Below are 14,435 nucleotides of genomic sequence, written 5' to 3'. Positions count from 1 at the left end.
GGTAGCTTCATTTGCTTTCTCCCTGATACCAAGGTGTTACTAAGCTTCGGTTCAATTGTACATAAGTAAACCAAAGAAGAAGAAAACACATCAAGTAGGGGGCTAGATATTTTGTCACACTGACAGGTTTACCTCCCATCTGATGGCCACATTTTTGGTTGACACTGCCTATTTCCTGCCTAGAAGGAAAATGTTCAAGGAAAATGTCTGAAACACATTTCCTTTTGCTTTAAACTGAATCATGAAAACCCATAAAAATTTCTCATTCCACACCAGAAAATGTGAATTCCTGGATACTGTCATAATTCTAAATTAGGAAATAAGAAGCATTAAACAACATAGTAATTTGTTTATATGAATTACCACAATATTGTTATTCATCATTTGGTCTTACTAAGCTTTAGGTTTTACTAAGTTGGCCTATTTCTTTCTGTTTAATATGAGGAAACATCTAGTTTCTCTTTTCAAAAACTCATTTCACTAAGAATCAATTTGAGACTGTCCATCTTTTTTAAAAAGTTTATGGCATTGCCATCAACTTATGTTTGGAAAGAATGATGAGGGCGCCTGGGTGGCTCAGTTGGTTAAGCGACTGCCTTCGGCTCAGGTCATGATCCTGGAGTCCCAGGATCGAGTCCCGCATCGGGCTCCCTGCTCAGCAGGGAGTCTGCTTCTCCCTCTGACCCTCCTCCCTCTCATGTTCTCTGTCTCTCATTCGCTCTCTCACAAATAAATTAAAAAAAAAATCTTAAAAAAAAAAAATTTAAAAAGAAAGAATGATGAGATGGAAAGTAAGAATTGACTACCTAAATTTTTCCTTTTAATTCTTGAAATGTCCAGAAGACCACAATGAAGAATCAGATTTTGCCTTATGATATGTTAATTAGGACTAATTAAAAATGTTTTCTAGAAAGGTACAAAATATCTATACAGTGATGATATCAACTGGCCCTAAATGCTAAAAGTAGTTATAGTGAAGCAGATGCCTGTCAAGTGGGTGGCACAAAGTTGCCAATGCAATGTCTTGAATTCTAGAATTTTACAACTTTATGGGTCCAAAAAATCATGTTGTCCAGTAATTCCCAAAAGTAACCATAAATCATTCCCTAGCTTACTAAAAATCACCCTGGGGTCTTGGTAAAAATATAGGTTCCTTCCAAGCCACGTGGAGAGGTCAAGCATAGGTGCTCTGAATGACAGCCCCAACACATGAAAGAGGCGGTGTTTAGAATGACTCCAGCCTCAGCCACTACACTTTTACTGCCTGGAATGAGACCCAGAGGTGGAACTGCCTAGTAAGGCCCAGTCCACCCAGAGAACTGTGAAAGATGATGATGATGATGATGATGATAAATTATTATATACCACTAATATAAATATATGCACACATGCACAAGCATACACATACACACACATATTCCTGGTTTCAAGAAGGATCTTAGGGCTTAGGTTGGAGACAGCAGGAGGAAGGTATGTCTCAAGCATCTGTATTTTTCAAAAGATCATTAGGTATTTTAACTGAGCAGCCAGGTCAGAAAACAACTAAAGATTGTTAAATGAGATTGTTAAAAAGATTATCTGCTCTCTGCCTCCCCATCTCATGACTAGTCAATGGCAAAACACTGTCAGATTCCAGTAGACACAACTCTCTGTGTGGTTCCAAGTATCCAGAAGCATAAAATCAAGGGGCTGGGGTGAATCTCAAAGGTCTGCTGACCTATATGCTCACACTTTCATCCTATCTACCCTTCCTCAGTCAGGGCCCAGGAGGGATCACCTCTTATGTGTGAGTTGAGAATTCAGAATCAAAAAGGCAGATGATTTGAACAATGAACCTATGTTGAAAATTTTCTGCAAGGTTCTCTCATTGTTAACAAAAGTTGGCAAGTGGCAGCTTTCAGAATATTTTTTCATTCAAACTCTCTTTTATAACCACCAGCCTATATGAAAGAGATACCAACCAACAGCTACATGAATGTGAGAATATATGCCTAAAAGAGGCCTGGTTCCAACCAGGAACAGGAAAGGAGTGCCCTTCTTTCCACCTGTTTCCTCCCTGGCAGCAGGGCAAAGATGCCAGAGCTTCTGGTCATCAACAACAACAGAACTTTCTCTTTTATCTCCACTTTTGCCTTAATCAGGCATCTCCATCACTCTGTATCATCTGGAAATGTAATTCTGTTACTTTTTCCTGAGACACAGAACCCTAAAGACCTCACTCCTCAAATACATGAAGTCCTAGATATGGAAAGATAGTAGTTAGGATATTCATTTTCTGGTAACAGCAGACTAATTAAGTTGGAAACAGCACTTCTATCTGAAGGCAACAGAGTGCTAAGAAAGTGGAGAACTTCCAAATCAGAAATCAAGCAAGTTTAGAGGACCAGGGGCTTGAGCTCATCTTCCTTGGGGAAAGCTGCCAGTTCCAGAGAAAGAGGAGAAGCTGAAGTCCTGAGCTGCATTTTGGGAAGGCTCATGGGTTAGAGGGGAAAGTATTAGATAGAGTCCAGGGCTCTTTGGGCCCCTAGTGAATGCCCCTCCCCCCCCACCACCACCATGTATTGAGTTTAACTTAAAACAGTAATACTCCGGATAAAGGTAAACTGGAGAGTCTGTAGGCACTGAAAAGCTTTGGTTCAAATCATCTTAATGACTGAAATTAGACTAAAATGGTCTCAAAGTGCTAGTTTTACCAGGGGCTTAGGGAAGCAACATAAACTGCTTCTAAGAAAAAAAAAATTTATTTAAGCCTCAAGTTATTTCTACAAATTATAGTTGACCCTTGAACAATGCAAAATTTAAGGATGCCAATTCCCCCATGCTGCCGGAAATCCATGTATAACTTTTGACTCCCCAAAAAGTTAACCACTAATAGCCTACTATTGATTGGAAGCCTTACCAATAACATAAACTGTCAATTAACACGTATTTTGTATGTTGTATGTATTCTATACTATATTATTATAAAGTAAGCTAGAGAAAAGAACATTACTAAGAAAATCATGAGGAAGAGAAAATACATTTACAGCACTATACCATCTTTACTGGAAAATATCTACATCTAAGTGAATCTATGAAGTTCAAATCTGTGTTATTCAAGGGTCAACTATATTTATGAACATGGTACATGGTTGTGCACTCAATAAAGAAAAATCTGGGAAAAAATAAAGAAGGCCCAAGAGTTATAGCTAATAACTGAACAAGAAGATAAAAATAGAATCATAAAAACAAATCAATTTAACCAAAAGAAGTCAGAAAAAAATAGAAAAGACACATAGAATACAAATAACTAGAGTTAGACTCATACTTAACCTTATCAATAATCACATTAAATGTAGATTTTCTAAACATCATAATTAAAATGCAGAGGTTATCAGTTTGATATGAAAACAAGACCAGCTATATGGTGCCAATTGGAAACTCATTTTAACTAGAAAGTCACAAATAGGTTAAAACTAAAAGGATGGGGAAAATACATCATGCTAAGACTAGTCAGAAATCTGCAGAAGCTGCATGAATATCAGAAAAAGTATGTTTCAGAGAAAAAGATATTATCGAGGCTAAGGAAGTTCATTTCATAATGATAGATGTTTATTCATCAAGAAAATAAATGATAAATGTTTATTCATCAAGAAGACATAAGAATCCCACGTGCAAATGCACCTAACAGAGTGCTTCAAATACATAAACCAAAAGCTCAAAGAACAGCAGGAGAAAATGATAAATCCACAACTGTAGTCAGAGATTTCAATACCACTTTCTTAATAACAGAGAGATCCTTAAAAATCCTCCAAATACTTGGAAATTATATAACATATTTCTAAACTCATGGATCAAAAAAGCAAAAGGAAACTTTAAAAGTATTTTATTTTATTTTTTTAAGATTTTATTTATTTATCTGAGAGAGAGAGTGAGAGAGAGCATGAGCAGGGGAGAGGGAGGGAAAGAAGCAGGCTCTGCACTGAGCAGGGAGCCTGATGCGGGTCTAGATTCCAGGACCCTGAGATCACGACCTGAGCTGAAGACAGATGCTTAACTGACTGAGCCACCCAGGCATCCCTAAAAGTATTTTAATTGAACAAAAATAAAATACATCATGTCAGTATTTGTAGAAAGACCATTAAATCAGTACTTAGAAGAAAATTCATAGCTCTTAGAAGAAAAGAAGAAAGGTCTCAACCCAATGGCCCCAGCTCCTACCTTAAGAAACTACAAAAAAAAGAGAGAGAGAGAGAGAGGGAAGAACTTGAACTTAAAGTAAGCGGAAAATAAATACTAAAAAATAAAGAGGATACTAATGAAATTAAGAAAAAAACAGAAAAACGATAGGGAAAAAAAGCAATAAAACAAAAACTGATTCTTTGAGATCAATAAAATTGATGCTCCTCTAGCCAGACTTATCAGGAAAAAAGAGAGAGAGAGAGAGAGAACACAAATTACCAATACCAAGGAGAGAGGTGATATCACTACAGATTCTACTAAAAAAATAATAAGGAATATTACAAATAAGTTTATGCCGATACATTTGATAACTTAGATGAAATACACAAATTTCTTGAAAGACACAAATTTCCAAAGCTCACTCAAGAAGAAATAGATTACCTCAATATCCTTAATTACTTCATAGAAATTGAAATTATAGTTTAAAAACCTCCCACAAATAAAACTACATAACTAAATGGCTTCACTGGTGAAATCTACCAAATACTTTAAAGAGAAAAATTAAAATTGAAAAAAAATTTGAAGAATTTCTTTTCAACTTATTCTATGAAGTCATCATTACCCAATGCTAAAATCAGACAGACATTATAAGAGAATAAAATTACAGATGAATATGCCTTATAGACACAGATGCAAATCTTCTAAATAAAATTTTAGCAAATTGAATTCAACAATACAGTAAATGCATCATACATTATAACCATATGATCAAATGGGGTTTATCCAAGTTATACAGAGCTGGCTTAATATTTAAAAATCAACCTATGTAATTCATGAGATCATTGAACTAAAAAAAAAAAAAAAAAAAAAAACCTGTACCATTATCTCGACAGATGTCCCCCAAAAAGAAGAAAAGAAAAGAAAAGAAAACCATTTGATGAAATTCAGGGTCTATTTCTGATATAAACTGTCAACAAATAGTGGTTCAAGGAAACATCATTAACCTGATGAAGGACATATACAAAAAACTTACACCTAACAGCGTACTTAATGGTGAAAATCTGAATGTTTTTCCCCTAATCATAAAGATCATAAAGATCATAAAGAAGCCAGGAATATTTGCTCTTGCTACCACCATTCAACATTATACTTGAAGTTGTAGCCAGTGCAATCAGGCAAGAAAAAGAAATAAAAGTCATCTATATTAGAATAAAAAAAAGAAGTACAATTTTGTTATTCACAGATGACACAATCTATGTAGGAAATCTGATAGAATTTACAGAAAAGCTAAGAGAACTAATAAATGAGTTTAGCACTATTTCAGATTACAAAATCAATATGCAAAAATCAATTATATTCCTAATATCAGCAATGGAAATTAGAACTTTAAATTTTAAAAATAATATCATTTACCATAGCATCAGAAATATTAAATACTTGGAGATAAATCTGATAAAACATGTGAGAAACCTGTACCACACAGTAGAAAATATTGCTGACAAAAATTAAAGACTTAAATAAATTGGGAGATGTATTTTCTTCATGGTTTGGAAGACTCACTATTGTTAAAGTATCATTCTCCCCAGATTGATCCACAGATTCAGTGCAATCCCAATCAAAATTGCAGATAACACCTGCATGGTTCAGTCGTTAAACATCTGCCTTCAGCTCAGGTCATGATCCTGGAGTCCTGGAATTGAGCCCCGCATTGGGCTCCCTGCTCAGTGGGAAGCCTGCTTCTCCCTCTCCCACTCCACCTTCTTGTGTTCCCTCTCTCGCTATGTCTCTGTCAAATAAATCAAATCTTTAAAAAAAAATTCCAGATGACTAGTGTGTAGAAGTTTATAAGTTCATTCTAAAATTCATATGGACCTAGGATAACTAAAATATTTCTGAAAAAGGACAAAATTCAAAGATTAACATGGTCTAATTTCAAGATATAATACAAAGTTACATTAATCAAAACAGCATGGTATTGTTGTAAATAACTCAATAGAACAAATAGAGAATCCAGAAATTGTGCTGGAACTATTTGATATCCACATGATATCACACTTTATACAAAACACACACACACACACACACACAATGGATCATACCCTAAATGTAACATCTAAAACTATAAAGCTTCTAGAAGAAAACATAAGAGAAAATCTGCATGAGTTGGATCAAAGATTTCTTAGATACAACACTAAGAGCATAATCCATTAAAAAAAAATGAGGGAAAGGATTCTGGGAAGACTGAGGAGTAGAAAGCATCAGTAATCTTTCTCCCCATCTAGACAATCACATGGCAGAATCTATCTGATGTAACTGTTTTGGAACTGTGAAGTCTATTAAAATCTTGTTACTTCCAAGGGAAGAGTTGGAGAGTAAGTTGCAGTTAATATCAATTTCACTTCTTAGGACAGTAGCAGCTCTGCACCTGTTCCTGGAGGAGCTTACACACAGCCTATGGAAGCTAGGGTGGCAAAATGATTCTGTCCTCCAAATATTGGGGGATCCGTTCTCTTACCACTGATTGCTGCTTTTGATCACAGAGATGTAGATCAAGACCATGCACCTCCCCCATTGTTGCAAGCCCTTTCCCCTCTGGCTGAAGTGACTTCCAGGAGATTTAAGGTGCCAGTGCCCCTTCTGATCCCCATAATTTCTTGCTTTTCCTCTTTTGGGGAGCCAGACATTAAATACTAGGACATTCAAAATCAATTGCTTCTATGTGGAAAATTAGGAAGTGACCATGTGTGCCCAGGGAAAACCTCAACAAAGACCTGAGAAGACATTAAGATTATACCTTAGGCTAATCCACAGCACAGAGACAGTAACAAGAAATCTATAGACAGAGAGTAGATTAGTGGTTTCCAGAGTCTGGGAAAGTTGAGGAGAAATGGGAAGTGATTGCTGATGGGTATGGAACTTCTTTTTGAGATGATAAAAATGTTCTAAAATTGGTTGAGCTGATGGTTGCACAACTCTATGAATATACAAAAAACCATTGAATTATACAGTTTAAATAGTTGGATTATATATATGTCAATTATATCTCAATAAAGCTGTTATAAAATAGAAAAAACAAAATGATAAACTAGACTTCTTCAAAATTTAACATTTCTGCTCTTCAAAAGATACTGTTAAGAGAATGAAAATATTATCCACAGACAAGAAGACAATCATTGCTAAGCAAATAGCTGATAAAAGACATATATGTAAAAAACTCTTAATACCTCAACAAAGTAATTTTTTTTAAATGGCAAAGATTTAAACAAACACTTACCAAAGAAGATACATAGATGGCACACAAGCATATGAAAAGATATTCAATACCATTATCCACTAGGTAAATCCAAAATTAAAACATGAGATGCTACATATCTATGTCATTCATGACTAGAATGCCTAAAATTAAAACAATTAACCATACTAAGTATTGGTGAGAATGTGAAGGAACTAGAACTCTCATATACTGCAGGTGGGAATTAAAAGTGCTGTAACCACTTTGGAAAAGTTTGTCAGTTTCTTGCAAAGTTAAATCTATACCATCTTGAGATCCAGCTACTCCATTCCTACATATTTACCCTAGCTAAAAGAAAGTATATGCCTATACAAAGACTTATATTTGAGTATTTATGGCAGCTTTGTTTGTAATAACCAAAAACTAGAAACAACTCAAATATCCAACAACAGATGAATGGGTTAGCAAACTGCAGTTTATTAATTCAGTGGGATACTACTGAACAATAAAAACAGGAATGAACTACTGATACATACAACTACTACATGTATGAATTTCAAAAATTATTATTCTGAGTGAAATAAGCCAAACCAAGAAAAATAGTGTACACTATGTGATTCCATTTATATAAAACTATAGAAATCACAAGCTAATCTGTAGTAACAGAAAGCAGAGTCTGCTTGCTTGGAGATGAGGGGAGAGGCAAGAAGGAAGGTCAACAAAGAGGCACATGAAAACTTCTAGATTTTATGAATATTATCTTGATTATGGTGATGGTTTCACAAGAGTATGAATATTTTAATCATATGGTACCTATGTGCAGTTTATCGTATGTCAATGACACCTCAAAAAAGCTGTTTAAAAATTTTTAAGATGTGGGCGGAGGGGGGTGCCTGAGTGACTCAGTCAGTTAAGTGTCCAACTCTTGGTGTAAGCTCAGGTCATGATCTCAGGGTCATGGCATCAAGTCCCACAACCAGCTCTGAGTTCAGTGAGGAGTCTGCTGAAGATTATCTCCCTCTCCCTCTGGCTCTGCTCCTCCCCCTGCTCCTCTCTCTCTCTCTCAAATAAATAAATAAAATATTTTTAAAAAATATTTTAAGATGTGGGTGCCTGGGTGGCTCAGTCAGTTAAGCAACTGAGTCTTGATTTTGGCTCAGGTCATGACCTCAGGGTTGTGAGATCAGGCCCTACATTGGGGATCCACACTGGACATGGAACCTGCTTAAAAGTCTCTCTTTCCCTCTCCCTCTGCCCCTCCCCCCACTCTCTCTCTAAAAAAGAAAATTAAGGTGTAATTTTATTTTCCAAAAATAAGGCATATTTCCTTTTTGTTTGAGTCTTATTTTCCAAACTAGCATTCTAAAGTATTCTTCATATAGTCTCTATATTTCTTATAAAGTTCCTATATATTTTTTTTGTATTACTATTACAAATGAAATTTCTCTACTGCATTTTTTAATTGCTTTTGGTTTGCTTATACGAAAAACTTGATTTTTGCTATAACTTTAGAATTAATAACATGGTGAAATACTTTTTCTCCATTCTTAATTCTTTATTTTGACTCATTTCTTATTTGATTTGATTTCATACTACCAAGTAATTTTTCACAAAGGACTCATGGGCAGTATATGTGTTTCATGTTTAAAATAAGCTGCCTGTTACATTTTTGGTAGATTGTGTTATTGTTGGCAATTATTCACTATCTCTTTTCCAGTAGGAGCGTTATATATCCCCATCCAATCAACTTTGGAAGGTTTTAAGAAAAAGATAATTAGTAGTATTAAACAAATCACTTAAAGAGAGAATTGTGGGGATTAAGCAGAAAAAGAGAGACTGATGAAAAAGTAAGTATATATTTGATACTCATTAAGTTCCAGGTACTTATTCCTTCTATCCATTATTGAAGTTTCCTACTATTACTACATTGCCAGTTATTTCTCCCTTCAGTTCTGTCAATGTTTTCTTTCTATATTTAGGGGCTCTGATGTTCAGTGGATGTATAATTGTTATATCTTGGTGAGTTGATCCTTTTACCATATGATGTCCTTCTTTGTCTCTTGTGATATGTTTTGACTTAAAAATCTATTTTGTTTGATATAACTATAGTCACCCCTGATCTATTTTGGTTATGTTTGCATGGAATATTTCCTTCACTCAGCCTATGTATATTCTTAAATCTAAAGTGAGTCTCTTGTAGACAGCATAGAATTGGATCTTGTTTGTTTTTAATCCATTTAGCTACTCTTGAAAAGCCATGTCTTTTATTTTTTTATTAACATATAATGTATTATTTGTTTCAGGGGTACAGGTCTATGATTCATCAGTCTTACACAATTCACAGTGCTCACCATAGTACATGCCCTCCCCAATGTCCATCACCCAGTCACCCTATCCCTCCCACCCCCTCCACTCCAGCAACCCTCAGTTTGTTACCTGAGATTAAGAGTCTCTTATGGTTTGTCTCCCCCTCTGGTTTCATCTTGTTTCATTTTCCCCTCCCTTCCCCTAGGATCCTCTGTCTTGTTTCTCAAATTCCTCATATCAGTGAGATCGTATGATACTTGTCTTTCTCCGATTGACTTATTTCGCTTAGCATAATACACTCTAGTTTCATCCATGTCGTTGCATTTTTTGATGGCTGCATAATATTCCATTGTATATATATACCACATCCTCTTTATTCATTCATCTGTTGATGGACATCTAGGCTCTTTCCATAGTTTGGCTATTGTGGACATTGCTGCTATAAACATTGGGGTGCAGGTGCCCCTTCGGATCACTACATTTGTATCTTTGGGGTAAATACCCAATAGTGCAATTGCTGGGTCATAGGGTAGCTCTATTTTCAGCTTTTTGAGGAACTTCCATACTGTTTCCCAAAGTGGATGCACCAGCTTGCATTCCCACCAACAGTATAGGAGGGTTCCCCTTTCTCTGCATCCTCACCAACATCTGTCGTTTCTTGACTTGTTAATTTTAGCCATTCTGACTGGTGTGAGGCGGTATCTCATTGAGGAAAAAAAAAAGTCATTTAATTGGAGAGTTTGATTCATTTACATTTAAAGTAATTTTTTTTAAAGATTTTATTTATTTATTTGAGAGAGAGAATGAGAGAGAGAGAGCACATGAGAGGGGGGAGGGTCAGAGGGAGAAGCAGACCCCCTGCTGAGCAAGGAGCCCGATATGGGACTCGATCCCGGGACTCCAGGATCATGATCTGAGCCAAAGGCAGTCGCTTAACCAACTGAGCCACCCAGGCGCCCTAAAGTAATTATTGATAAGAAAAGCTTACTAATGCCAATTTGTTAATTATTGTCCATCTGTCCTGTAGCTTTTTGGTCTCTCTCTTCCTTTTGTACTGTCTTCTTTTATATTTTGTTGATTTTTTTTTTTTTGGTAGTGATACGCTTTGATTCCTTTCTTTTCCTTTGTGTATCTGCTGTAGGTATTTTCTTTGTGGTTACACTGTGGCTTACACAAAACACTTTAGAGTTAAAACAACCTATTTTAAACTGAAAACAACTTAATTTCAATTTCACACAATTCTACAATTTTACTTCTCCTACACACACACACACTTTATGATATTGATGTCACAATTTATATCTTTTCATATTGTGTATCCATTTACATATTTTATAATTATAGTTATTTTTAATGCTTTTGTCTTTTATCTTTTATACTAGAATTAAAAATTATTTACACACCACCATTACAGTATTACAGTATTCTGTATTTTTCTGAATATTTACCTTTACCAGTAAGTTTTATACTTTCATATGCTTTTGTGTTATTGTTTAGCATCTCTTTATTTCAACTTGAAGACCTCCCTTTAGCATTTCTTGTAAGGCAGTTCTAGTGGTGATGAACTCCTTCAGCTTTTGTTTGGGAAAGTACTTATCTCATTTATATTTAAAGGACACTTTTGCCAGGTATCATATTCTTGGTTGGCAGTTTCTATCAGCACTTTGAAAATACCATCCCACTTTCTTCTGGCCTGTAAGGTTTCTGCTGAGAAATCTGCTAGTTATCTTATGGGGGTGGCATTCCCCTGTATGTGACAAATTGTTTTTCTCTCGTTACTTTTAAATTCTCTCTTTGTCTAATTTTTGACAATTTAATTATAATATATCTCATCGTGTATTTCTTTAGGTTCATCTTTTTTTAGGATGCACCAGGATTTCTGGTTCTTGATGTCATTATCTTCCCAATTTTGGAAGTTTTGACCAATATTTCTTTGAGTAAACTTTCTGGTCCTTTCCCTCTCTCTTATCCTTCTGGGACTCCTGTAATTCATACATTGATCTGTTTGCTGTTGTTCCATAAGTCCTTTAATTTCTCTTTATTCTTGTTCATTCTTTTTTTTTTTTTCCTCCTATGACTGGATAATTTCAAATGGTTTGTTAAAAAACAAAAAAAGTTCACTGGTTCTTTTTTCTACTTGATCTAGTGTGTTGTTGACCCCTCTAGTTAATTTTTCAATTCACTTATTATATTCTTGAATGCCAAGCTTTCTATTTGGTTCTCTCTTATATTTTCTATATCTTTGTTGAAATTCTAATTTTATTCATGCATTTTTCTCTTGAATTCTTTATGACAGTTATTTTCAATTCCCTATCAGGTAATTCATATGTCTCCATTTCATTAGGAGAATTTTTTCTGGAATTTTATCTTGTTCTGTGTTTGGAGCGTTTTCTGTTTCTTCATTTTTCTTGACTCTGTGTTGGTATCTGCTCATTAGAAAATGCAGCCACCTCTCCCAGTTTTCATGGACTGACCTCATTCAGGAAAAGACCCTTACCAATCAGCCTGGCCAGAGACATTCTATAGGACTCTCTCAAGACTTCTCTGTATATTCATCTTCTCTGGATTTGTGTTTGTATATTCCCAATTAGAGGGAATTGGCATTTTCTTCTTTTTTTTTTTTTTTTCCAGGAGTTCATAATCTCTTGCTCCCTGTGGTGTCTGTCCATTATATAATGGGTCTTCTGAAGCAGTGGCAAACCTCAAGATTTTTGTTGCTGTTATTATCAGTAGCCTCCAGCCATCTATAGTGTGCCAGGGCCCATCTACATTCTGAGACTGTTAACAATGAAGCTGGTTTCAGGCAACCATCTGAAAAGTCTAAAAGTTAGGTATTAGTTTCAATCTTCTCTTTCCTTCCCCAAGGATAAGCCAGGGGCTGGGAGCTTTGCTGATGGTGTTGTGTTAAGCCAGGACAAGGGTAATTGCACACTAGCCCAAATCTTTGCCTTTGTTCCTAGTGGCCCTCAGTCATCTGAAGGATACTGGGTCTCATCAGTGCTCTGAGACAAGCAAGACAGAAGCCAGTACCTCAGTCAGCCCTCAAAATAGTTGGAACATTGGACCTATGGCCCACATTTTTCCCTGCCTAGGTATAAGCTAAGATTTGAGGGGTTTTCTTATACTTGCTCTGCACTGAGCTGGTGGGAGGGGCTATGTGAGTGGTTGCATGCTAGTCCAAACTACCATCAGAAGTCAGTCCCTTGGGTAATCCCCAGAAAAATCAGAATATTGGACACATAGTCTGGGCTTTTCTTTCCTCCCCATGGAGAGCTGGGTGTTTCCTTCCAGTCATATCATGCTGGGGGCAGTGGAGAAAAGGACTACAATGAGAGAATGTCTCCAATTTTCCTACCTGCTTGGAAGTAGTTGGTTTCATGTTTTCATCAGGTTCAGGAGCCTATCAACTGCTGCCTGGATTTCTCACAAAGGGAATTGTCCATGTATTGTTGTTGATTCAGTTTGTCTGTGGGGGAAAGGAGGTTCCAGACCTTCCTATTTTACCATCTTGCTAATGTCATCCATGGTGAAATATTTTTTATCTGGCTACTTCCCTTCTGGTTTAAGACATTTTACTGAGAACTTTCAAGTGCTGAAATACTATAATGTATTAATTAGAAAAATTAGCACAAGAAAAAGATTTTTACAAAGAAAAGGCAGCCAAAAGGAAATGAAGAATTAAGGAATAGGTACAGCAACTTAGTTGTCAATAGACAAAACACAGGTCTTAATGTAGAATTTTCTTAATGGCCTCATCCATGCCAAAAGACAGAAAGTCAAGGCAACTTTTTATAGCTGATCATAAAGGAAAGGAAATAGTCCACTGACTTAAGGAGGGAAGTAGGCTTAAAGTAATGGGTTGGTTTTAGATTGGGGAAGACATAAGGAATGTGAAGGCAAGAGGGAGAAACAATGGCATGAAAGGGATTTGAGAAACAATAGCAGAGGGAAAATTAATAAAGAGAAAGCCTCATAGTCTTAGCCCCATGGCATCTCCTGCTCAGAGATACATTTGCTTTGTGGAAATTGTATCAGAGATCTGGCCTTGATCCCAAGTTTCCATTTATAAGCTGGTGGCATTAGGCAAATCTGGAACTCACTTTCTCATCCATAAAATGGCCATAACACTACTTCACAGAGCTCTTTGTGGATTATATTCATTACTATAGGAAATCTTCTAGTATAATCCTTCAGATATACTCAAGAATTTTATTAAGATATCTCAAAATGCTCAAGAATTATTTACTTTTATCATTGACCTCCCCTTGAAATAACTATTCATACTCACATATATTAAGAAGTGGGGTAAGGACTGCTCACTTCAGGAGCACATATACTAAACAAAAAACAAAGTGGGAGAAGGAAGTATTCTAAAGTAATTTTTAGTCAACATGGGAAAAATATATGGTCTCTTATAAATTCAATTATTATGTCACTATTAAGAAAACCCCTCTGGGCAGCCTCCCTGAGGCTGCAAGATAACACAACAAAAAAGCAATATTAGTCTTGCAGATTATTGTTTGTCAGATCTGAATGTATATGCCTGCCTCACAAGACCATGCAATGTGATGCCCAAGCTTGGCTGAAAACAAGAGGCTTTGGTGAAGGGTTATCTGAGTCATGACCCCTCTCTGCCTTGCAATATCTTTGAGAACCCCTCCTAATCCAGTCCCTTCTTCAATCCCTTTAGCAGCCCACATTTCAAAATAAGCAACAGAAGCATTATTAAGAGAGA

This window comes from Neomonachus schauinslandi, chromosome 4 (genome assembly GCF_002201575.2).
Source record: "Neomonachus schauinslandi chromosome 4, ASM220157v2, whole genome shotgun sequence".
In the NCBI taxonomy this organism is placed as follows: Eukaryota; Metazoa; Chordata; class Mammalia; order Carnivora; family Phocidae; genus Neomonachus; species Neomonachus schauinslandi.
Note: the sequence above shows the minus strand (reverse complement) of the source record.